General features: G+C 40.8%; 1 long non-coding RNA gene across 11 annotated transcripts in view; it reads left to right on the top strand.

The window, feature by feature from the left end:
• The window catches only part of LOC115485599 (uncharacterized), a 64,506-nt gene that overhangs the window by 9,981 nt on the left and 28,745 nt on the right, over positions 1-25,780 (top strand). For 10 of the 11 annotated variants that reach the window (XR_007778002.1, XR_007778009.1, XR_007778005.1 and 7 more), the window contains 4 exons: positions 1,369-1,502; positions 4,123-4,247; positions 7,469-10,443; positions 22,384-22,502. This is a non-coding gene — a long non-coding RNA (uncharacterized LOC115485599). Of the gene's footprint in view, positions 1-1,368; positions 1,574-4,122; positions 4,248-7,468; positions 10,444-22,383; positions 22,503-25,780 lie in introns of all 11 variants that reach the window. The other variant, XR_007778001.1, reaches the window with a different exon arrangement.

Genomic DNA, 25,780 nt, shown 5'->3' with positions numbered 1-25,780 from the left:
CTTTCTCCAGTGGTGGGTGGCATTACTCACACTCAGCATCTTTGAAGGCTGCTGGTCTAAAACCCAGTGAGAGCCACGGTGTTCTCAGAACCCCCTGCTGGAGTCTGACACCCTGTTAGATATATAAGCTGTACTCTCCTTGGACTTTCTGGAGTGAGGATTTTGGCACTAGATGGAAATTTTCAGGTATGTCAAGCAAGGCAATCTATAAATGCTAACGAGGTCCCACTGTGGTGGTAATCTCTCTGGGGGCATTTTGTGCAGTTCAGGGCTCTGAGCAGGCTTTCAGAGGTGTGAGTCCAGGGGAATATCACCAGCCTTCCTCTCAGTTCATCAGCCCTCCCCTCAGGGCAGAGCAGGTTGTAGGCACACAGTGAAAATGAAAGGATTGGAGACTTTGGGCTCCTTTCTGGTGCTGATGGGCTTTTGGGCTTTCTCCTTGCCAAGGTGCTGGTGGCTTTGTGTGGATACATGCCAAAACCCTTTCTCCAAGGCAGGATGAGTCTGGAGTGCAGAGGTCCATCCCTGGGACTGTCCCCAGGATGGGATGATGGCCAGAGATGCTGATTCACCTCTGGGCACAGCGTGGCTCTGCTCCTTTGGACTCCTCCCTTACTGCCAGCAGCCAAGTGGGTCAGGAATTGTGATCGTGGCTCTGTGGATGCCAAACTTTATTTCTGAAACAACCCAAGTGCACTGAAAACCTCCAGGAACCAAGGGTGCTCTGTTTTACATTGTAACACAACTGGAGAAAAAAAAATAGCTTGTGCTATGTTTTCATATTGATTTTCCTTCTCTCAGTGCAGCATTTTCATTTTAAATGGCAGCAGACTGAGGCACAGAATGGGAAGGAATGTTCTGAGCTCTGCAACTGGGAAAAGAGCCTGGTCTTCTGATTTTGTGTCCGTGTTATCCAATTAAATTTTGTCACTGTCCTGTGATTTTGTGTCCAGTGCAGTATTGCTTCCACAGAAAAGCTAATTACTAAATAAGTATGAAAGTGCCTATGTTTAATTATGACTATACAGTATAGTAGTAATTCAAGAGGAAGATATTTTTTTCCCTAAAATTTTTTTAGTCAATATGAAGGAAAAGTTTCTGCTGATTTTTATTTGTCACAAGATAGAAAGAAAATTATTTCATGAACTATATTTACTGCCATTGAAATAAATTTAACTTCTGTCTTTCTATCTTCAACAGAAAACTTGAAAATTAGTTTGTTGGGTTTTATTGCTTCTTTTTATCTCATAAGCATTTTCTTCAAGTACCATTAAATAATGTTACAATTTTCAGAATATCAGTTATCAGGTGGTAAAAGTTTAATTTTTGGTTTTATGTTGTGTGTTTTGTCCTCTTTGTATTTCTTAGCTGAGGGGGAAATTTTCTACCTTCAAGAAACCTGATATTTTGGACCAGATCCCTGTCTGAACAGGTTGTATGCTGCCCTTTTCAAAATCAAGCTATCAGAGGATGCCCTTCAGCTGAAGTGTTAAGAGGACTTGGTGAGCTTAACATGTTTCGCCTGCTTAATTTAATTTGGAAAAATTCAACCAGAAAATGAAGTTATTAACAGGTTGGTACATTCAGAGATAAGATGATGTCACAGGAAAGCAGTCAAGTGGGCAGCTTGTCAAAATATAAAATATGTATCTGTCAGAATCAAATGATAGATAAGCTGTGGCTGGGTGTAGGATGCAGTGAAAATAGTGTGCTAAAAATTGAAGCTGAATCCCACCAGTCTGGAGCACAAGTTTTAGTAACTATTGTGGTGAGCAGAAATACAACAATCCTGGGGACGTGAACTGTGCTGCTTGAACACATTGCTGTGAGCAATTTCTGGCCAGTAGCCTGAAATTCATCACCATGAGACCTCCAAGGGTCAGCAGGGACCTTGGAAGTGTGGCTGTTCCAACAGATGGGGACTGGGACCAGCCATGGGGTCCCCAATGTCAGAGGACCTGGAGCTGCTGGAGAGAGCCCAGAGGAGCCAGGAGCTGCTACAGGGTTGGAGCCCCTCTGGAGCCAGGCTGGGAGAGCTGGGAATGTTCCCCTGGAGAAGGGAAGGCTCCAGGGAGAGCTCAGTGCCCTTTCCAGGGCCTAAAGGGGCTCCAGGAGAGCTGGAGAGGGACTGGGGATAAGGGATGGAGGGACAGGACCCAGGGAATGGCTTCACACTGACAGTGAGTAGATTTAGATTAGAGATTAGGAAGAAATTCTTCCCTGTGAGGGCCTGGGGTGGTGCCCAGAGAAGCTGTGGCTGTCCTTGGATCCCTGGAAGCATCCAAGGCCAGGTTGGATGGAGCTTGGAGCAGCATGGGACAGTGATGATGTCCCTGCCTGTGACAGGAGAGTTGGAACAAGATGAGCCTCAATGCTCCCTTCCAACCAAACCATTCAATGATTCAATAACTGAAATTGAGACCCCCCCTTAGCTCAGATAGGCCAAAACGAGCATTAGTAAATCTTCCCTGGGTAACTTGGAAACTTTTGAGGACTTAAAATGTGAAGATAATCTGTCTGGCCAATGTAATGAGCATTTCTGAGTTGGAGAGGTCAGATGAAAGAGAGGAGTCTTCAGTGCATTCTCCAGGAACGTGTACGTGTCGTGTTCCATCACAGCGCCCTTCCTGCCTTCTGGCTTGTCATCTCAAAGAGCTGGCACCAGGAGGGTAAAGCTAATAAACTTGGGAATTTTGAATGGCAATTTGGAGTCTTGTATGAGCCAAACAGAATAGGCCACTTAGCAAGGAATGCAGTTGAGCTCCCAAATATTGTGATGGCAAAATGAAAGAAATACCATTACAATGAAAGTCAGCATTGTGTTATCATTGAATTTGAGAAAATGACCCTGTTTGTGTGGAACTTCATTCACTGCAAGTTGCAAAACTGAGCTTAAAGGCTGTAAACTCTTGGGGACAGCTCATGGAATGTGTCTGTTTGCTCGGGATCTTCCATGATGCAGAGTTTGTGATGGGAATTCTCAGGACTAACAGAATACAAAGAGTAGAAGCCCTAAATAAAATGCTGCTCTTATATTTAAAGGTCAGAAGGGACTGGTCTGACCCCTTGATCTATTTGCCATAGTGCTTTTTTCACTAATATCACCATGATATTTCCAATTTATGCTTCAGCTCAAATAGTTCCTAAAGTCTCAGCTTGAGATATATTCTTCCTTGGGAAAAATAACTAATAAGTTTTCCTATTGTAAATTTTTTTCATTATAGAAAATATTTCTCACTTAAATTTCTTTAGTCTTCTGACCTTCAGAATTTGATTCTTATTATTTATGCCTGAACAAAATTAACTTTTATCAAAATCCTTCTCTTTCATAAATAAAACAGGTGGAGTTTAAATCTGTAATGGCTCTTAAAAATTGTCAATTTTTATTTTGTTTTTTTTTCTCCCCGAGTTAATTCCAACCAGTTTTCTAGGCATTTTATTGTGTTATTTTCAGAACGAAGTATTTTTGGGTTTAGTTTGGTGAGGATTTTTTTTTGTTTTTTAATAGTTTCCCCGGTGCTGTATACTGGGGAGACAGCAACACTCTGCTGTTGTTATCCTCCATTTTATGTACTCAAGGATCACATTCTTCCTTTGGAACTTCAAGATGTTGGCATTTTATGTGCTATACTTAGTCTATATCATGCTAATTTTTTATTTAACAATAGTTGCAATGGTGATACAGAATGATGTATAGTACTGCTGTACAAATTTAAAACATTGTAGATATGTATAAACTCCAAAAGTGGAACATATAATGCATTTTTTGATTAAAATCTGAAAATAAATCACAAATATCCCAGCATGAGGAGCTCTGTTTTAGACTTCTGTAACGACAATGCTCTTGTAATTGAAAGAAAAAAAGAAAAAGGAAATTTGGGAGACTGTTAGTCTACATGTGGCATACGTCTTTTCCCTTGAATTGAAAAAAAAAAAAAAAAGCCCATTGACACATTTGGACCAAAAAACCCTTTTCTGCATATGTTTTATATATGTGGGTTTATTACACAGATCATGTGTCTTAATTAGGTAATTTATATTGTGTTATCCAAAGAAGATGTTCTTGTTCAACTGGATACACAATGAAAGTTTCAAGAGAACTCATTAATCCTGTGTTTACAGAGATCAGAGCATGGCCATGGAATAACAACAGCTACAAACATATCTCTGTGTGCTGAGGCAGTTACCCACGAGATGGTGTTCCCTGGATAATTGTGTTTGTAAATATAGATGGATACACAACACAGGTAGGGATGAATCATATCTTTAGTTGGAATTTTTCTTCTAATTCTCTTCCCAAAGCTAAATATATTAAATTTTATCCACTGTGCATCTTTTGAAGCAAAAATTTGATGACAAATCAAACTGATCTCAGAGAGGCAAGTTCAGTCACTTTGTTATCTCAGACAATTTGAGCACTGATGTTTCAGTGGGGTAATGGCAACTTGAATTTGAGCTCTCCTGACCTGTTTTTTCCTCCTTCCCACAGAACCTTGATACTTCCTAAATGAATATTTTGTTTCCTTGTACCAATCTGACACTGTTCACCCAGAAACTGAAGCTAGTTATCGCTGGTTAGGCTAATTAAGATTTCTTGGTTTCTCTCCCCCTTTGTCATTAAGCTGGATTTGAGCTTCACATACCCTTGCAATTACTTTGAAATTCCAAGTCTCCTTGCAAATACTTTGAGAAATCTGAAAGCTAAATGGTTCCCAAGTTTAAAATAGGATGTTCCCTAGTTGAAAGGCAAAAAAGCAATATTGTTATATTTGTATTCTGATGAAATTCATTATGTACAATATAATTTGTGTCTCCATAACAATCTACTCTTCTTCAATTAGGGATTAAGCTAGATACTGTATTTTCTCTAGATCTTTTTAGTTATTTTTTTTTTCATTGAAAATACAGAAGGAATTCGAAGTGTTTGTAACTGGCAGTAAAATATATGTTTGCAGAGTTTTTCTTCTGTTTATTGTAAATCAGCTACAGAACAGCAATCCATGGCATCAATCCAGGAAACTGAGAATATAAAGTTAGGCACTAAAAAAAGAGCAAAAAATCATGTTTATAAATCTCCATGAACATCTTCCTTGCTATGCAGTGAGGACCTGCTCCAGCTCTCTTTGAAGTCAGCAAGGAAACTCCCACCAACTTCCAGTGGGATTTGGCCCAGACCCTGATTTCCCACATTTGTGCCCAGTTTGGGCTGGGATGGTGCAGGCAGAGCGCTGTAACTGAAGGGGTTGGTGCAAGGACCAGTGCAGTGGGCAAGGAAGGTGAGGAGATAAAGGAGTTTATCACACCAATTCCATTATTCATGGGAACACGAGCCCTGGAAATGGTGCCACATTGGTGGCCAATTTGTGGATGTGCTGCAAGCCCTCACTGCTGTCCACAATTCCAGCCCTCTGAAGAACATCTGAAACGTAACCTAGGAGAAATCTGTTGTAATTTGCTCTCCTGCTCTCTGTATTTATAAGCCTACAATATTGTAAGTTTTTGCTGTGGGTGGACAAGCAACATCCACTCATATCAAAGCAGATACAAGTACAGATAAATATAACTTTATACATTCATTTTTATATAACTTATGCAAATGTATGCACAAGTTAGTCACAGTCCCCAGGCTGGCAGCAGCTCTGATGTGGCCATTGTTGTAGCTCATTTTGGACACCAGTGTTGGTGGACAGTCCTCCAAGCTTGTGTGAGTTTGTCTGCCTGAGCAAGGTTTGGCTGGATGGAGATGGCAGGATGGGACAGAGAAGGGCACAGTCAGGGCAGTTCTTCATCTCTCCAGCCAAGGTGTGGCTTAGGCAAACTGCATGTGAGGGATCCCGGTGTTTTTTCTCTTGAGGGCATTAGCAAGAAGGGTTGAATGAAAACTGAGGCCCAAGGAGCTGGCAGAAGCCCTCACTGGCATCTGTATATCCACAGAATGATTTGGGTTAAAGATGATCTCCCTTGCCACGGGCAGGGACATCTTCCACTAGACCAGGATGCTCAGAGCCCCATCCAACCCTCAGCTTCATCTCCTCATCAGCCACCTCCTGTGACAGCTAGAGCGTTGCTCTCCACCTTTTAAATTAAACAAAACATTATCTCTTACCCCATTACACCACTGGTTGCTCCAGAAAAGAGGAGTTTTCTTTAGCACTTGCTGTACTGACCATCTTCAAAAACAAATCAAAGATTATAGACGCAGCAGCTTATTGTTCTTTTCTGTATGAACTTATCTGTTCCCCAAAGACTAAACAGAACAAAAGGGACAGTTTTGGTATGCCGGGTTCAATTGTCAAAATTAGTATTCTTAATGTTCTTCCTTATTTTAAACACCCATGAATAACTTGGTCCCTACTGCTTAGATTATAGATTTTAGTGTATGAATTTTAATAATTCTAATTAATGGTGCTATCTTTATTATATTACTTTGTACTTGGGTTCACTCTTTCATCACAAGATCTCAAAGCACTCTATTAAGCTGCACCAAATCTTTGTAAAGTAGATGAATTTTAGCCTATTGAGTTTATGTATTGGGTAAGTGTAGTAAAGGGAATGAACAGTTTTTCCAAAGTTCATTTCAGAGCTTTGCATTGATTCTCTGCAATATTTAAACACCGGGAAAATTAGGCTCCAGAAAACTTGACTCCCACTTCTCCCACTAAATTATGGATCTCTTTACTCCCCATTTTGAATTTCAAGTAATCTTTGAAAAATTTGAATTCTTGAGTCTTCAAATATGAATAGTGATAATTATATCAATATTATTAATATGCACTATTAAAAGAAATCTGCATTTGCAAAGCTTTGATGTGCTTACAAAACCTGAACTTTTAAATGAAAGTGTGTTTTTAAATCACGTTATGTATTACAGAAATCTGTTAAGACAGTCTCACAAAGATCTGCATATGCTCAGAGCAATGATGCACGTGCTCCTGCAGCTATGCCCTGGGAGCATCACAGATATCTGATGGAATAGACCTGCTCAGCACCTCACAGGGTTTTCCTCAAACCACTTTTGTTGTGTTTGTTAATTATGATAATTTTAAGAATCTGTTTGATGTGTGTGTGTGTGTATATATATATAAAAATTACCACTTGAAGATTCTGTCTGCTAAATCCACACCAGATCCACACCAGATATCTGTGGTGGACTGTTATCTCTGATAATCTCACTCTTTAAATCCACCAATTACTGCTGATATTGTCGTACTTTTCTTAAAAGTTCTTCCTCTCCTTTCCCACTACTCTACACTAAGCTGAGAGCTGGTCATTCACCACATGGATTTCTTTCTTCTGAACGATTTTCATATTTAAGACTTGTTAAATAGTTCAAACTGCTACTTCATTACTCTTTCTTTTCCATTTGGGCATTTTAAGACACTTACTTAGCTGCTTTAAAAATAATAAAATTGTGACCTTTAGTTGACATTCCAAGCTCATGTTTTGATGGCTGTGCTTATATTTTCAGGCTGCTGCCTAGGAAAATCAAGACTAACTGAACTGACTAATTCTGAGTGCTTACCTCCTTTCAATGCTTTTTTGGGATGGGGAGTTTTAGTCTAAAGGAACATGTTTAAGAACCAGTCTCTGCCCAGGCTGCTGAAGGCAGAAGATGCCTGAGAGTGAAACAAAAATGTTTTGAAGAGCAGGATGGTACTCCCTGTCTCTTCTGCACTAACCACCAACAGCTGGAGAACAGGCTGCAAGAGGCAGGAGGACCACATCTCATGGACATGTGAGCAAAGGCTTGAGGCTTAGCAAAGTTTCCAGGGAAAGGTACAGGAGTTTTGTTACCTTTGCTTGATTGTACTTAAATATAATAGAACTTCTACAGATCTTTGCAAAATATGTAAGTTGCAGTCGGTGGACTTTCTATTTCAGGTAAGTGTGGCAATATGTGGGGTTTTTTTTAGTTTATGGCTATTTTTATGAAATTTCTGAACAATGCAGCTAAGCAGCAACAGGGGGAGGGCTTAGGTGGGAGGCGGAGATAAGAAAAATTGGGGGAAAGACAAAAGGATGTGTGTAGGTGTCCAGGGAGTCTTCAGACTTTTGCACTGTGACTTCAAACCCTGGCATCAGTGAGTTCTACCTATTCCAGCAGCAGTTTTGGTCAGGGCAGCTGTATATGGGAGGATGTCCCATTGCAATTTATGATTCCCAGTAGTGATGGCACAGTGCCTGTACCTATCTGGTTCCAGTTCATATGTGGTCAGAACATGTTTGATCTCCTTCAGAAGACAAGGAGCATCCCACTGCCACCTTAATGTCATCCACTCTGGCATCTGCTGACACATCTGGTGGTGGCTGGTGTTGGAGACATTACAGTGGACGTGTTGGGAAACCCATCTGGCTCAGGATGAGAGTTTTTCTGCTCCTCTGTGCTGCACAGCATTGGGGGATCTGGAAGTCCTTCATGCTCTGACCTTTTGGAAGTTGAAATTCTTGGTGCAGGGCTGTCACTGAAAAAACAGCACTTCCTGCTTAAAACTTTGTGAGGCATATTTTTATTTTAATTGTGTACTTATAACCACTTGTTAAAAATTGGGTATTTTTAACTATTACCTCAGACCATTGTATTTTAGTATAAAACCCACCCTTTGTTTGTCTGTGATACTCTTTTGCAGAACGTAGTTATGTGGGGATAGTGTTGACTAGTAATTATTTACTTGGTCAGACTGGTTAGTTTACCCTCAAACCATGCATTTTGTTTTAGCAGTGGCATCTTAAATAGTTATTTAGAGAAGAAGAGCTGCAGGAGACAGAAACTTCACAGAGGAGGGGAAGAAAAAAAAATCCAAATAAAAAAAAAAAAAAAACACCAACCAACCCACCACACACAAGTTGGAAGGGCTTAGAATAAATTATTGCATGTCATTCTGTGGGAAAATCTCCCCGTACGGATGCTGTGTTGTTCGCAATGTGAGTGCCAGATCCACTCAGCTCTGCTTTGCACTTCTGTCACCCTTATCACTCATGAGACAATCCTCTTCTACTGTAAGTGCTACCCCCAGCGGCATGTACTCATTTATAGGACTCGCATGCTCGTGCTGAAGTCAGGCACCCAGGAGGCACAGGATGAATTGACAGTATAGGCAGATGCTTTCAGCAAAGGAACCAGGATGTTAAAAGAGCTTCAGCGTGGTTATTGTTTTGCCAGGCAAATCCATGTACTTGTCATCAAGGTGTTCAGGAGTATTTCAGCCTCGTCGTACAAGCTGAATACAAGAGCTGTAATCAAGAGTTACATCATTTGGTGAGACAAGACCTTGAGGAATACAGCAAAGGGAAATGTGCATAATTAGAACAGTTCAGTTACAAGGGAAAGGGGCTTTGATAGTGTTAGAAATGCAGCTGAAACATGCAGCCTCCATTGCCCTGTCATCAGGCATTAGATGGTAGATGTCAACGGGCCAGGGGGATCTCAGGATCCAATGAAGGAGCCTGGGGTTCTCTCTTTCAACCTTTCCAACCCTCAGGAAAACATCTAAGGTGACCATCTGCTGAGCCACAAGGTCTCCTTCTCCGTTTGTGGGCAAGCACCAAACCAGAGATTAAAATAAGAGGCACTAACTGAAAAATGAAAAAATTAAAAAGCAGTTTGTTTTGATAGCTTTTCTCAGAAAAGAATGCTGAGAAATAGGAGCATGACCAATTCCTCTGCCACCTCAAAATTCCTGTAAGGGAAGAGGCTGACATGAAGAGGGGCCAGACATGGTGACAGGGAACACGTCGTAGGTCGTCAAATGCCTCGGGGCCAAAGCACTTCCCATGGTGATTTCCACACTAACAAAGTTGCCAAAATCCTTCCTAGAAATTGCAGTTGGGGGAATAAAAAAAAACAACAAAACAACTTTAGTGACACCCGTTCTAAGTATGCAACATCCAGCCTGCTTTATTTAGATTTTTCACAAAATATTTATCACTGCCATAGTGATATCTATCCTAAAAAAAGAGACGATGTTTCAAAGCAATTTGACCTTCTCTAGACCCTATCCAGAGACATCTCTATTCTTACACGTGTATTATTGGCAAATGTTTTGAATTTTTGAGTTTGTAGAGGAAAATGTTTAACATCTCAGGGATTCTTGAGCCATGGGAGACTGCTTTCCACCCACCACTGAGTAGGTTACCAGACAATACTTAATGTTTAGGTATCAAATATTTTGTAACTATCCCTGAATATTCAGTGAGTTAATTATGTTTCTTCTCTTTGCCTTTTCATTATTCTGTTTAATGAAAGGCAAATCTTGCTGGCGAGGCAGCGTGTCAGTGGGGCATTTCCAAGGAACCCCTCTAAAGGAGTGCTGGAGGAAGGATTTCAGCACTGATGCTCTTCCAAGACATCAGCACCAACTGGCATCACTGGCATTCATCTTTTGGGTGAGACTATGGCTGGAATCCTCTCTCTCTCAAATCAAACACTGCAGCAGGACCCTGCAGGTGAGTGCTTCTAAAATGTTCTGATTTTGTCATGATATAAAACTCAAGTTTAGAGCTTTTTTTCCTTGAGGCTGCTGGCTGAGCCCTGCTGGGTGCTGTGGAACGCCAGCAGTGCTATGAATATCAGGAATGCTAATAATGGGGTCCCATTTCTAACTTGGGAACAAAGGTTTCATTGCGTGCACATAACTTCCACGGGCAAGCATTCCTCTTGTCTTGCTGGATGTGGGGTGTGGCTCTGCGTGAATAACCCCAGTCCTTTAAAAGAGTACTGGAAGACAGTCAAAGAATTGTTTCTTTGCCAATAACCGTAGTGTGGGGAGGCGCCAGGCTCAGGTTTTAATCCTGCAAATGATTCCAATGCAGGGAAGGAGGTAAATATAGAGTGCAATCTGAGATCTTGGTCTTCGTTGGGTTTGGAGGTCTATGTACTGGGGGTTTTATTGCTGTGCTCTTGAGGGTTTTTTTAAATTTCATTTTTTAGGAGTTTAATTAATTTATCCTAATTTTCTCTGGACAATTAATAGTGTTGCTTGTTACTAATTGACTCCAGGGTGTTTGATACGTTTAAGCCAATGGCAGAGGTCAGAGGAAGGGTATCTAAAGACCGCATGGAGAGCATCTGCATACTTGATCTTGTTTGCACCAGATTCCTGGCTCTCGCTGTCTTAGGGATACCCAAGAGGGTCACAGTTGTCATAAGCATGTCTTAAGTGGGTGCTTCAGAATTGTCCTGGGATGGTATTGAGCCAATCCAGCAGCTTCCTCGCGTGAAGTATGCACAGCGGAAGAGGGAGCAAGGGAGGAGGAATGCGTGGCATTCCCCTCCGTCTCTCTGGCACAATTGTCCTGGTGGTCCTGTTTCAGCTGGTGGAATCCAGAACAGCCCTGTGGCTGTGCTAGGGCACGTGAAGCTCCTTTTTCTGACCCTTATATGGCACAGGATAGCAGCACGACTGGCGGGGTGGGTTTGCGGCTCCTTTTCCTCTCTGCTCAGCCACAACGAGCCCAAATGTGACGTGTTTAGGAATCTGGCCCTATATTTCCAAACTCCATGCAAATATGGTAATAATAGCTAAACTGACATTTGCTTTCACTTCTGTATAGTATGTCTTTAATATGATTACTACCCTTAACATTTAAAGGAACTTTGACAGTTATGTAATCCCTTCAACATTTAAGTACAACAGGAATTTATTATTAAGTGCAGTGGCTGGAAATGGAGCACTTTTTTCATTCACACTATAAACAGTTATGTTGGATTAGTAATCCTGCTTGTCAGAGTTGTTCACTGTTTGATATTAATCAGTAGGTTTATGAAAGGTGCAATAGAAGGCAAAAATGAGCAGTGGAGAAGTTGTAAACCTTGGTTCCATAAAATCAGACTCTATGTATTGCTCAGGTTTAGAACATTTCTTGCAGTGACCTCAGACTGAGGAGAAAGGAAAGGCTGCATTATGGTAGTGGTGCCTCTAACTGTCTTTTGGTAAACATATATTTAGTTCCTTGCTATAAAAATGCAATATCTGGTAGTGATAAAAGCCCAGTCTTTTGAGAACATTTTCAGGTTGTTTTGTAAAGAGCATGTTTTTCAGATTGTTGTGTAGATCAAGCATGATACAACCTAGCAAAACACTTAATGATCAAATATTACATGACAAAATGAATACCGTCTCCTTTTGGTGCTTATCCACTATTAAAATCATGTGCAAATCACTTCACCTGAATATTTCTACCTAATTTGTGGGTTGTTATCTTTGAGCTACATAATTAATTTCTGTATCTTGCAAACACTGTTGCACTGCAGGTTTGTTGTTGATTTTTTTTTCCTTTTCTTTTTGAACACTTCTGAGTCTCTAGTACATATTCATGCAGCACGTACAGAGGAGCCAGGTCCTGTGCTTGGAAATGTCATCCTGTGAGATCTTTAGATGATCAAAGTGACAATGACACCATTGTAATGCAACATGTCTTCAAACAGCGCATAATGAATTACCATGATTGGTTAATGAACATGCATGATTAATGAAACAAAATATAGACATATAATAAAGGTTTTTTGTAAATGTCAGTCATCTTCCTTGTTCAAATGCTTCTGGATATGTCCCTTATGCACCTTGCAGAACAGTTGACACGTATATATCTATAGGTAAACTGTAGTGAAATCAAGATACAATATATAACCTTTCACTTAGAAGTGAAAATAAGTTTGAATGGCATATTTGACAGGTTTCAATGCCTAGGTTTGTTTCAAGTTAATTTTCCCCCCGTTTCTGAAATCTTGCTTATTACAGCTTTGTTTTGGCATTGATAAAAAAGAAATCTTCATTGAATAACATTGGACTTTGTTAAACTATGTATATCTTTCGCTGATCGCTTTTAAAGCAACGTGGCATTAGCTTTTTAAATTCTTGGGGCTAAATTTAGCATTTACTTATGGTAGGATCAAAAGTGTCAGAAATCTGCATCACTGCCTCATTATCAATCACTGGGATATTTTGGGAGAAGCAGTTTGATTTGCATTGTCGGACCTCCTACCTAGCATCACAGAAGGCTGTGCATCAATAAAATTAACTTTTGTCACTCAAACTAAATTGGGCTGAGGCGCCCCTGCCAGAACAGCTCATGTGCGTGCAAGGAGCGCGACTGATCCCGGAAACGCTCGAACCTTGTTTGGGAAGGCAGAAAAAAATAATTAATCCCCTTCTGGGTGTTGTCCCAGAGCTTTTTTTATGTCTCAAAAGAAATCCAGCAGGAAGGTGATAGATCCCCCTCACACAGAGCCAGAAAAAGGAAAGGTCTGGATCCAACCAGTCCGGCAATGGGCTGGACCAGATCTGGCCTGCTCCATCGCGGTGTGCCGAGCCCTGCCCAGCTGTGCCTCACCTGTGGAAGCCTTGGAGCTGTGATTTACAGTGCAGCCGCCCTTTGCTCAGCTCCCTGTTGCTCTGGAGGAAGTTGCTGCAGCTCTTTGCAGAACAGAACATACCTCTCATCTCCTGCCAGCTCTGCAGAGCAGAGCAGTTCCCGACGGCAGGATCACCACCCTCGTCGCCTCCTCCATCGCTCGCCAAGCGGGAGACGCTGCTCTTCCAACATCTGGAGGTCTGGTCTGCAGCATGGGGTGCCTGGGGTTCACACGCTCCCCTTCTCCATGGATCTAGTTCCAGCCGTGCTGAGAGCCTTCCCCAGTGAAGCCCAGCATGGCTGGCTGTCCTTGCTGCCAGCAGGCCACGGCAGCAAGGCAATAAAAAGACAAAAAGTCACTGCCTTCAACATCTATTATTTTTTGCTGGAGGTTGTATGAGCCAGAGTGGAGGGAGGTGAATGTGTCCTGCCTGGCTGCATCCTGCCTTGCAGACAACCCACGCAAGAGACAGAGTTGACTTTTCTTGGGCCTTTTGGCAGAAGAAACAATTCTGTTAAGTCTTACCCATTCTGAAGCACTTTGTGTGGTTTCAAGACAAAAGTGAGCGTATGTTCCTAGGCATCAGCTTCTAAATAACAGACCATCATTCAGTTACTGCTTTTTTCACCTCTCCTCTCCAAAATTTCTTTCAGGTGCTCAGCACTGTGCTGTAATTATGCACGATATCAGCTGCTAAAGATATGTCCATAGTACATTCAGTCCTCCTTCCTCCTGTGAATTCATCCACAACCCACTGATAGGTCCTCATCCATGTTTACAGATAGATTTTGGTATTCTTTTGTTATTCATGATGAAGAATGGTAGTTTTCTGTGTTTCTGGGGTTTTGGTTGGTTTGTTTGGGATTTAAGTTGTTCCGTAGCTGCAGCTTACCCCAGGAACTGAAGAAATCACTGAGCTTTTTATCCCCTCAGGAAAAAGGTAACAATTTTTGGAGAGACTGCAAAAAGGCAGGATTAGGGGATTTCAGAAAATGTAAACCTTTTCCTTTTTGTGTTGTACAGGTCTTTCCAAGACGTCATTCCAAAGGAAAGTGTGCTACTGTAGTGTAGATGGATGAAAAGTTTAAATTTGAGTTTGAACAAAGTCACTACATGTGCACTCTTCGTCATTTAAATAATTGTTTCAGTATCATCTGTGAAGCAAATATTTAGACTTTGATCTACTTTGAAAACCAGATAGTTCTTGAAAATTTTCCTAAGCATTTTCCCATTTCCTGAGCCAAGGAAATGATTTTTCAAAGCCTAAGTCAGCTTGTTTTATCTCAGAGGAAATAATGTTATTTTAGTGTACCTGGTAGGGCCAACTGAAATATTAAGAAACCTCAAATGCTCACTTTTGTACAAAGGGTAAATCCAAACAGGACAAAATAATTTTTTTTAAACTCTTAAGCAAATGTAATTTACAGATTTGCACTGTCTTTTCAATAATATTCTTCAAATTCTAATTAACAAGTAAACCAGGCCACATGCAAATTCAAATAAAATTTTATTAAATTTTATCAAATTAATGGTATGGGACATGAAAGGAAATAATCTTAAAAATATCGGCAGAACACTCATTAGTAATAATCCTAATTGACTTCTCTTTGCTCTGTACTACTGTGGGGGCTTGGACAAATCAGTCAGAAATAAAGAGATGGACTCACAAGAATTGCACTCTGTGCTGGGTGAGAAATAGCTTCAAGAGGTTGAACTATTTCATGGCAAGATCTGAGCCAAAATATTAAGAAAGGCAACATTTGGTAAAATAGCTTTCACTTTTTCAATGCCTATTACAATCGAACTTCAGTTTGACATTACAAAATAACTCGTATTTTTCCAAACTTTTTAAAATTTAAAATTGCTTGTTAAAGTAATTGCAGGAAGAAAAGTGGGAGGCTCCATTAAAAAAACTGTTCACCTCTGACATATGTGGTCCTGGTGTAGGTCATTTTGACTAATCATGGGATGAGCTCTGCTGATGTTTCGAACCAAGTTCCAAAGATGAATTAGAGGCATCACTTGGAAACAGATTTTACAACTGGAAGTGAATAAATTGCAAAAAATCTAATCCTGAAGACAAAATTAATTAGTATGAGAGCAATCTATCAAAGCATCCATAAAAATAGAAAAGCTACCACTTGTTTGAAGCAGAGAGTCCCTTCCTTTCCCTTCACTGTTTATCCTTCAAAACAGAAGGTAATTTCTAATATTTGCACACAATGTTTTTTCTTTAAATTTATTCATTTGTAACTGACTCTAAGCAGTCTCTCTGTCTGAAAGGCATTTGTAACACCACCTAACTTCTTCCTACTGTTTTCTAGGTTAAGAGTATCCCTAGGTATCCATCCAGGGCATACTTATTCAATGGTTAGAAAGTGCACCAAACTGTTGTCTAGTGTAGACTTTATTTTAGGAGCAAACATAAACACGAAGAAACTATAATCCTGGTGTAATGTAGGAATCTAATTAAGACTAATGAGGCAACATTAAATTTAATGTATGATGCATTTTATATGCCTTACCATTAGAGCTGCAGCAAGCTGTTCATCAGAGCGTCGAACTTTGGTGAATAAGCCCCTCAAGGCATTGTTAAACAATATGGGCTCAGGCCTTCTCCTGCCCATTAGGTTGTGTTGGGCTTGGAAAAATTTAGATATAAATGGAAATTTGGGTAGGGGGGAAGAAAACGGGGGAGGCCTCAAGAAGTTCTGCCCATCTTTGAATGGCTCAGCAGGCTGATAAAAAGGGAAGATAAATGGATGGCTGCATGTGACACCCTCAAGGAGGTACCAGGCTGGGACAGAAGGGAGGAGGGCCGAGTGTAATGTGTGAACTGCTGTTTGAGAGGCACCTATAGCAACGGGAGTGGGAAAAGGCTCGGATTTAAGTGACACAGTTTATCAAGAAGAATTGGCCTGGTGATCATTGCCTAACAGCTAATTGACAGTACGGTTCTTTTTTTTCTTTCTTTGTTTTTTTTTAATTCTTATTAAATTCAAGAAGTTCAGTTAGTCCTTACATGTATTTAACTGTGCAGAAAAATAGAAGTATAGCTCCAGATATAGATTTCGCTCTCCAGAATTGAAATTGAAGACTACTCCAATAATACAAACAAAACTTTTGACAATGATTTTTCAGGTAATCCTTCATAGATTCCAAGTCCCCATTACTGGAGGGATTTAAGACTTGTAGATGTGGCACTTGGGGACATGGGTTAGTGTTGGCCTTGGCAGTGATGAGCTAACAGTTCGACTTGATCTCAGAGGGCTTTCCCAACCTAAATGATTTTGTATTTGCTTTAACATGTAGGGAAATATACAAGATATAATGAAGGTAAAGATGAGTTTGAATGAAGAATGCTGCTGAGGAATGGGGAGATTTTTGGAGGAACATGTAATGAGTTGACTTCATAGGTTTGCAGTATAAACTGATACTATGGTGATGGGTCGGAAGTGCAGGCAGAGCTGCAGCCTGGACAAGTTCATGGGCCCTGGTGTTAATTGGTGCTTGCCAGCTGCTGTGAGACTGGGCCAGCCATGGGAAGAAGGTGAGGTAAGGAGGATTTAGTTGGTGTGGGGAGAGGGGATGGGGAGGGCTGGTGTCAAAGTGCACTTCAACCCTGCTGCTCCAAAAGCTGAGTTTCAGTCTACTACATCCTGGAAATTCATTCCAGTTTATATTATTACATGTGTTAGTGATGGCTTGAGTGTTTGAGACTTTGAAGTATTTAATCTACACATGAAATTGGAATTTTTTTTTCTTTCTTTCTTTTCTTTTTTCCTGTGGAATATAGTCATGGAAACCTGTAGTCTGTGCTGGAAAATAAGTGACTGGGAATGTTCCTCAGTCACTAACTTGCTGCAAGACATTATTGTAAGTGCAAGCACCAAATTATACTTTTGACAACAAACAAATGTCATGTGCTAGGCTGGAATTAGAGATTCAGCAGTCAGGCTGGTCTGAGGAAAAAGAAGGAATGTCAGGGTCACTGGCAGTGGTGCTACAGGAAAATTGCAAAGGTACCTATTGCACAGGTTTGGGCTGGGGGAATGAGTTATTCCTTGCAGAAACATCAGAGAGCACCATGAAAGCTCAGCTGGGGCAAGAAAAGAAAACAATGCTGCCAGAGGGGCTTCGGGGGGGTGGGAAGGAGCGACGTGTTCACAAGTGTTTGGGGATTGACCTCACTCAGCTGCTATGGAAGTGTGGGTGGGGGGCACGACTTCAAGGCCAGCAGATGTAGGCTGATGCTGAGAGTTTTTACAGTCCCCTGGTGTGTGGGGGACATGCTGGGACCACCCCATCGTACCTGACCCAGCTGCCTGAGGGATGGAGAGAAAAAGCACAGGCAAGGGGGGGTGGTTTTCCCACCACAACCTGCTCTGCTCTTTCCCTTCCCAAAGGGAATGCCTTTGTGCCCCTACCTGTACAAACCTGAGTGAGGTTTACGCTGTTTTGTCTGTTCCTTGTTCAGTGCTGAGCTGAAGGTAGATGGAGAATGAATTCAAGCAGGGAGATGTGAAGGTTTATGGAAGCAGACATCTCCTGTGACCCCTCCATTCCTCTTCCCCTTGTGCTCTGTAGTCGTCTATCCATAGGAAAAAAAAAGCCCAGCAAACCTCAGAAAGTGCAAATTTATTGCTAAGGGAGTGATTATTTTAATTTTATTGTTCCTTCTCCAACATCCTTCTAATTTCATTAACAGCAATTCCTGATCTTTCTTGTGACAGAGCTAGAACTACGTACACTTTTTAAAGCACATGTGTAGGTCATATTTTTTCCCTTTAGGATTTTGTCTTTTCTTTGACCAAGTCACACTCTGCTCAGCTTTTGCCAGCTGGGTGCTCTCTTCCTGTGTTTGGATGCTGTGGATCAGAGTTCTGGCATGTCCTCCCAGCTTGGCTTCACTGATCTGGCCTCCAGGGCAGCCTGTGCCCCACTGGGGTTTGTAACACACAGGTTTAAACACATATTGCAACCAAATCAGGGCTAAGACATTTGCAAGCCTCCTTAAATCCCACCTCTTGTTGTTTAACTCAATTCTAGGGAAAATGTGATAGATAAACCTACCTGCCTTTCCTAGTTGTGTATGAGTGTTGTTTGGATTTAGGTCAAATTCCTTGAATGAGATAAACATCCTTTTTATCTCGGCGTCCTGTTGCAAATGGCTTTTCCTTTAGGAATGGATTCTCACCCTCCTCTGCAGCCAACTTCCTTCTGCTTTCCCACTGAAACAACCTTGGTATTACCATAGCTTGGGATTTCTGTCTGGGATGTTAGGACAAACAAGGATGGCATAAACTTTGGGAAGTGTTTGGTCTGCTAGAAAAGCATCAGATGAGCTCCAAATAGGATTCATAAATTGTTCAGGGATCTGGTGGTTGTCAGAACTCCTTAGTTCTATTTACTGCCAACGTGGCCACAATGCAGTGGGAACTGCTAACTTTCCTGGTGCAGTGTTTTTCCTGCTGGGGTGTGGGATGTGTTCTCAAAATCCATCTGGCCATTACTTGTTTCCCTGTCACAACAAGCAGTCAAGGTGGTTTTTACATAACCAGCCTTCTGATCGAAGAAAAGAGGTGATTCTTGCCCAAAACTGTTGCAGGGCTTCCTCCATCCCTGCCTCTTTGGCTGAGCTCAGCTCCTGCAGGCACTGAGCTGGCTCAGGGAAGGGTTAGTCTGTGTCTGCTCCCTTGAACCTCTTCCCTCTGTAGGGAGCCTCTTTTAAAAAGTAAATCACCAGCGATGATCTGGGAGAGACTGATCCTCCTCACCTCTTCAATAGGTAAATTGCCTTTTTAGAAGAGTGATCCATGCTCCTGTCCTCATTTTTCATATCTCACTTTAAAAAAAAAAAAAAAAAAAAAAAAAAAAAACAGAAAAGAAAAAATAATCTTCCAGGGACTTTGACTTAAGCAAAGGCACTTTAGAGTCTTTTTCTAATGTCATTCTAAAGTTAAAAAACAATTTGACTTCAAGGGAGATACAGCCCAATTTTTTAAAAACTTAATAGGATTAGTCATGGGAACTATTTTTAGCAAAAGTTCAACTTTATCCATGTATTTTAATGTGGGAAAAGTGTGTCCTTTTCCCTCTGCTAATGTTTGATGTATTCCAGCCCTCCTGTGAGTGTGTTTGAGTATCTTAGGGGCTCTGGAGTGGAGGAGAACTTCCTCTCGGATTCTCTCTGTTTTCTTTCGTGAAAATGACATTCCTAAGCTGTTTCACTTTCTGACAGGAAATGGAGCCTTGCCAAAAATGATTAAAGTCCAAGAAAGCATAACAGTTCCAAAGCTGCAGCAGTTCTTTAGGAGTCCCGAGTTTGACATTGTGTCAAACAAATGTGAAATATTGTTTAATAAATTTGAATAATACAGGGAAAGGGAAAAATGGTTCTTGGCTTATAATGCTGGTGCTCTTTATTAAGTCTGTAAAGGCCTGCCTAGCTCTAATAAATTGAAATATATACATAAATATACTTGTGCATGGATAACAGTTTAATATTGTAATATATAATGAACGGCCCACAGGCACCCCCCACATGCAGACATTGATTTATTCGTGCTATGGCCATATATATATTGATATGTGTGTGTAGACTCCCTCACAAGTTTGTATATATTTATACACGGAATTACCATTCGCAGGCAACTCCTGTGCCTGCTTCATATAAGAAATATCACAAGCATTATTTATAAGGTGTGATGTGACATTATGACTTTATAAAAATACTAATCTAATGCTAGATAAAATACAATTGTTAACGGTTTCTCAATGGTTTGTAATTCTGTGTTTGTTTAAAGGAATTATTTTGAGGCTTTTGCAAATGCTAAATTACCTTACCATGTAACTCCAGCGTTACTAGAAGGGCTGTGCTGAGGCTCAGGAAAGCGGTGGGAATTCTGTGGCACCCAAGAACCTGGCTCTGCCACCTCTACCCATTTAACAACTCTCTCTGCCAGGAGGGCTTCCAATCACTGAGAGTTTGACAGTTTTCAATATTAGGGTATTAACGCAACAGCTCTATCAAAATGAGCCAGACTTCTAAGAAATTCCTGTGCCGTCAAACCCAAGTGTGAAAAAGTCCTGCCAGGCTCCAGTAGTCCTAAGGTTACTTCTCAGAATCCACAAACACCCTTCAGCATTTGTAACTTGGCTTCCAATTTTTTTTTTGGATTTTGGTTGTACTGCACTCACAAAAACCACATTTTTAAGTTGCTTTCTGGCCACAAGACCAGGAATTTAGTTTCTTACTTTTTCTTCTTGATTTTAATTTAAAAGTTGGATTACATCATCACCAGATTTCAGGAGCTCTGAATTTTAAAATTAGTCTAATGACTTAAGGCTCAATAAAACTGGGACAGTTGGCAACTTTTCTAGAAAACATGAGAAGTTGCTTTGTTGGTTCTTGCAAGCAAACTTCACTTGTTTTCCCTCTATCAGATACATTACTCCTCCACCAAAATATATCAAATATTTAGGAACATATAAAATAATAAAAATATCCTCCTGACACGTCTCGAAGGCAAAACAATCTTTAAGTGAGGTGCGTTTCAAAGCAAAGCTGTGGGAAAGGTTTCTATTTTTCATCCTTTGTATGGAACAGTCGTGCTATTTGATTAAAAAGGAGTTCCTCTTTAATAGTTTTTCTAATGGCATTTGAGATTTCAGGTGGGTGAAGTTGAGCCGGGACCGTCGGTGCCACCATTCACCGAGGACAGCGATTCGTGGCCGCTTTTCAGCCGAGCTAAATTGATCAGACAAGTCAGTCAATGTCATTGAGCACTATTTGTCACTTCATAAGCAGCTACAATCTGCTGCTCTATAAATGCAGAAGGACCGTCGAATAAATCACATCAACCAGTGGGAGTAGATAGTATCCCTTCATCCATAATTGGAGCGGTCCTCTCCTGTCACATTCGCTCATTCCCCGCGATTCCGGCGCGGATTGACACTGACAAAGAAAGAGCAGCCGCTGTCAGAGGAGCTGGAGTCTGTCTGCTGCTCTGCTCTCCCCACTAATAGATATCTATCATAATATTGTATTAACATCACAAAAAATCAGACTTATAGCTCCGCTATCTGGGTGTATCCATGACATATGTAGGGGTTTCTCCTGGATTGCGGGGAAGGCTGATTGATGCAAAAGGAAAGCTCCTGATTAAAACCACTTACCAAATCCATCAGCCACAGGAATATTTACTGCTGTGTGTGCTGCTGGTTTCACAGACAAAAATATGATTAAAAAATAAATAAAATAACGAGAACGTGATTTGTTCTAAATAGACCTTCTAGAAATGTGTTAATTGTTATTTGCTGGTGCAGGGATATGTCGTGGAATTATTCCTATGAAGTGGTTTTATGGTTATATAGTTACCAAAATAATTAAGGAAATAGAACACCTTGAAAAAATATTATTGTCTGTTTAGAAAAAAAAAGGCCCCAAATTTCTCTCTGGTTCCTGGCTGTTTTCGCAAGTATGTATTTTCTAAGTGAACAGATGAAATCAGAAGAGAGTATTTATTACAAAGGTGTTCCAGGCTAGGAACTTTTTTTCCTGGAGAAACGCTGTATGGTTTTTACCAGGAATATGTTGGATTAATCAGCTCTCTCAGTCCTGGAGAGAAATCACAGTGGAATACCCAAACTGCTGTGTAGTCACATGTAAATCTCTCTGACAACCTGGAGGCACGGATCATTTGTTCAGCGTTTGGTTCCAACAACAAGCTCGTGGAGGAAAATACCTTGTTTGCTTAGAAAAAGATTGTAGCTGAATACGTAATTGCTGAGAACAGAGCACTGGGATCCCAGGTTTCCAGGATGAGGATCTGGATCCTTTATTTTGCAGGAGAAAAAGGCTTCAATCAGTTTTCCTGTGTGTAAACAAAGCTTCACGTTTCATGTCTTGTGGGAAAGTAGTGAAATTCTTTCTTTTTAAAGGTGCTCGGTGTAAATGTCATGTTCCTGGCTGGAGTCTTTCCTGGGCCCAAAGGCAAAGCCTAATATCAAATGTTTGCTACAATTTTCAGTCTGGAACGTCTCTTGACCCGTGTGCACAGATGATGAACAATTTCTCCTTTCTGGGTTGGCTTCTTTGCCTCTTGGTGCAGAAGTTGTCCTGAAAGCATGCCAGGAACCTAAGTCATAGGTAAGCAGTAGAAATTATTTTATCTATGAAAGATGCAGTTCTGTTAATATTCACATAAATTCCACTAGAAGTACAGTTCAAAAGAAAACTCAAAGCAGTAGATCACAAAAGTATTCATCATTAAATACAAGACTTTGACTTGTTTTTCGATTGAAATAACAGAAATGTTATGCTTAAAACCAAAATGTGAGACAAATCCACGTGCATTGGAGAACTGAACAGCATCCAGAGGAGGCAGCTTACACAGGAGCGCATTCATTGTCAACATCTGATACTGAAAAGGTCAATAGTTAATTAAATAATCCATCACCTTAGGATAGAGAGCCGTCCTCACTTCTGACAATCAATGGCAGAAGTATTAAAAGGTCAGAAAATGAGTTACTATATATTGTGTTTTCTTACTGTGTGTTATAAAGATGTGGCTTGTGTTGAATGGTTTGGGCATGAAGACAGGTGGGAAGAAATATTAGCTGTTGCCCAAATATTTTCTTAGATGCTCTTTTACCAGGCTTCTTTATGTGTGGGCTTCTGAATCGATGGACCTCAAAGATGTAGTAAACTTTTACCATGACAATTTAAGACTGCATCACAGAATTTATAACACCCTTTCTTTAATTATCAGTGTCTTTTCAGGAGCATTTTTCTCCTGTGCTGTTTGAGTATATGCTGGGTTAAACTGGGTGAGCGTGCTGATATTCAGATTTTGTTTAGCTACGGGGTAGAGTTACTTTGGGAGCCCAAGAAGGTTTTTTTTTGGGAGCCCAGCAGTTTTTTGGTGCTTATGTCCTAGATCTGGTGGGTATAGCAGGGTAAACAAAGTCTACTCAATGACAGCTGATTGTGTCGTTCTGCAAGGTTATGACGTGTACCTGGTCCCAGGGTTATCTTCATGAATAATTGCATTAATTATTAAAGGGTTATGTTTTTGAGCAATGAGTGTTTATAATTAATTTTAGTTTAAATTAATTAAAATACTGGTGTTGCTATAAAAATTTTTTGCTTTTTCTGATCATCTTTTGCAAAAAGCTTTCCCTCCCTGGTTTTGGGGCTATTCCTGCATTGTGTTTGTCAGATGATATGTGTGGGTGACTTGGTGCATTTTTCCATTCCTTTCTCAGGACAAGCTGAAGTTGTCTTGTTTTCTGAATGGAAACTGGGTTTCAACAACTGACTGATGTTTCTGTGCCCAGCACAGCTGGAAGGGGCTCCTTTGAGTGATGCCCTTCTCACCCTCTCCAACAAGCCCTTTATGTTGGGACCCTCCAAACTAGAGGAAGGGTTACAAATGCACCAGGACAGGGATGTGCTTCCCTCTTCTCCCACAGTGCAGGAACAATATGTATTTATTAATCCTCTCTCTGTTTCTAAATATTCTTAATTTTACTTTTGTTGTATGTAGCTTTTACTCTGAGTGTAAAAGTCACAGCGCTGAATTCGGACAACCATTATATGATTATTTTATCTCTCGCTATAAAGAGTTTTGAAAGACTTTGTATGAGAGGCAATATAAAAATAAATTGAATTGAACTATGGCTTCACCTCCCCACTTTTTTAGTGCAGAAACCTTTAGAGCAAAAACTGCAATATAAGGACAAAGGAGGAGATTAAGACTGTGTCATGAAAGAGGTGACGCTGGGTGACAGGTCCGACCCTGCCTGAGCAGTTGGGTGGGTTTGCACTCGGCTGTGTATTAATTAGATTTTAAGCATGTTCACAACTGGGGAAAAGCCTGTTTGTATTTTTAGTGGGAAGGTTATTTTAAGCCATGAGAAAGGTATTAGGTATTATCTACTGTGGTGCATTTATATAAACAAAGGTCTACCTGATGGCTGTGCAAACATCTGTTCTGTTCTTACCCAACATTGCACGGTTCATTAACACTTACCCTGTTGGCCTCTGAAAGGCCAGTTCTGGAAGCACATAATCTTACTTACAGATCCACAGTTGCAATAATTTGACTTTTAAAAGAAAATAGTCTTAGCTTGGGGGTAATGACAGGTTTCTTTGCTGTTTTTTGTTTGTTTAGTGTGTGTGAGTCCCACAGTAAAAATATGATTTTCTGTTTTACAATGCCAGCTCAATAAATTACATTAATAAATGGATCCTGGTTCATGAGAAGTGCTGTATTTTGACAATATCAGCCAACCTTACCATTTGTTTAAGCAGGAAAAGTGGGGAGCCAAAATAAAGCTGTTACAGAAGAAATCTCAAGAATGTTTATGAAACTTTGCTCTAGCTACATTTATTAGGAGTAGAAGAGTAGTCTTAATTTGTCATGCAGAATTCCAGGGGAGTGAGTAATTTCTAGAGCTTCTCTAAATGCCAGGACTTATTATTTTTCTGCAGTAATTTGTTTGTAAACACGGACTAAATTGTATAGGTTGCAATGTGACAAAAAGGTATCTAGGATTTGTCATCTTCTGCTAACAGCTGTTGGCTTCATTTTATAGCATCTCATGGGGTTTTTTGGATAAATGCTCTGCTGATGGCAAGCAAAAGCACCCTGAGGATCTCCAATGGTGGGCACACACAAAGTTTAACTGTAATAAGCTGTTTGCCAGGGATTTGCTCTCCAATGGATCTGCTCCCCCGGGTCGCAGCAATTCCCACCAGGGTGTCCATGTGTCACCTTCAGAGAAATCCACACTGAACAGGAGGCAAACTCCAGGCAAGATGGTAATCTCCCTTCTGGCAGGGAGAATTTTATGATGTGAAGAAGGGAATCAGAGCTTCCTAGGGAGGATTTTTAAGGGAATGGAGCTCATGAATTTTACTTGCCAGTTTCCCTGGTGCTGCAGGAACCCAGGATATTTTTTTTTGTCATCCCCAGCTCTCTTTCTTATCTTGTGACATACTGTAGTTGTGGGCTTTTGTCCTTTATTTGGTAGTCTGAGGAAACATCTTTCTTTGTGGTGCACCTGCAGAGCCTGCGTTCATGGTTGGACTCAATGACCTCAGAGGTCTTTCCCAACCTTAATGATCCTAGTGAGCAGTGGAGATGGAGCTGATGCTGAGGGCCTCAAATCAACCACATTTGTCTTTTGGGGCTAGCCTTGGACTGAGTGTCACCCCTGGCACTGATGGACTGCTTTGGGTTTGCCCTTGCTGTGCAGCAGCATTTTAGTGCCATTGCAAGGGCACTCAGCAAGTGGTTTCCAGACACCTCTCTGCAGTCAGATGGGCAGCAGGGACTGGGAGATGTCTTTCAGAAGTTCGCTCTTGACTCCGGAGAAAATTCCTGCACAAACACACACCTGAACATTAGACAATGTTTTGTG

The sequence above is a fragment of the Serinus canaria genome, chromosome 7 (assembly GCF_022539315.1).
Source record: "Serinus canaria isolate serCan28SL12 chromosome 7, serCan2020, whole genome shotgun sequence".
Taxonomy (NCBI): Eukaryota; Metazoa; Chordata; class Aves; order Passeriformes; family Fringillidae; genus Serinus; species Serinus canaria.
Note: the sequence above shows the minus strand (reverse complement) of the source record. Positions and strands in the feature narration are given on the sequence as shown.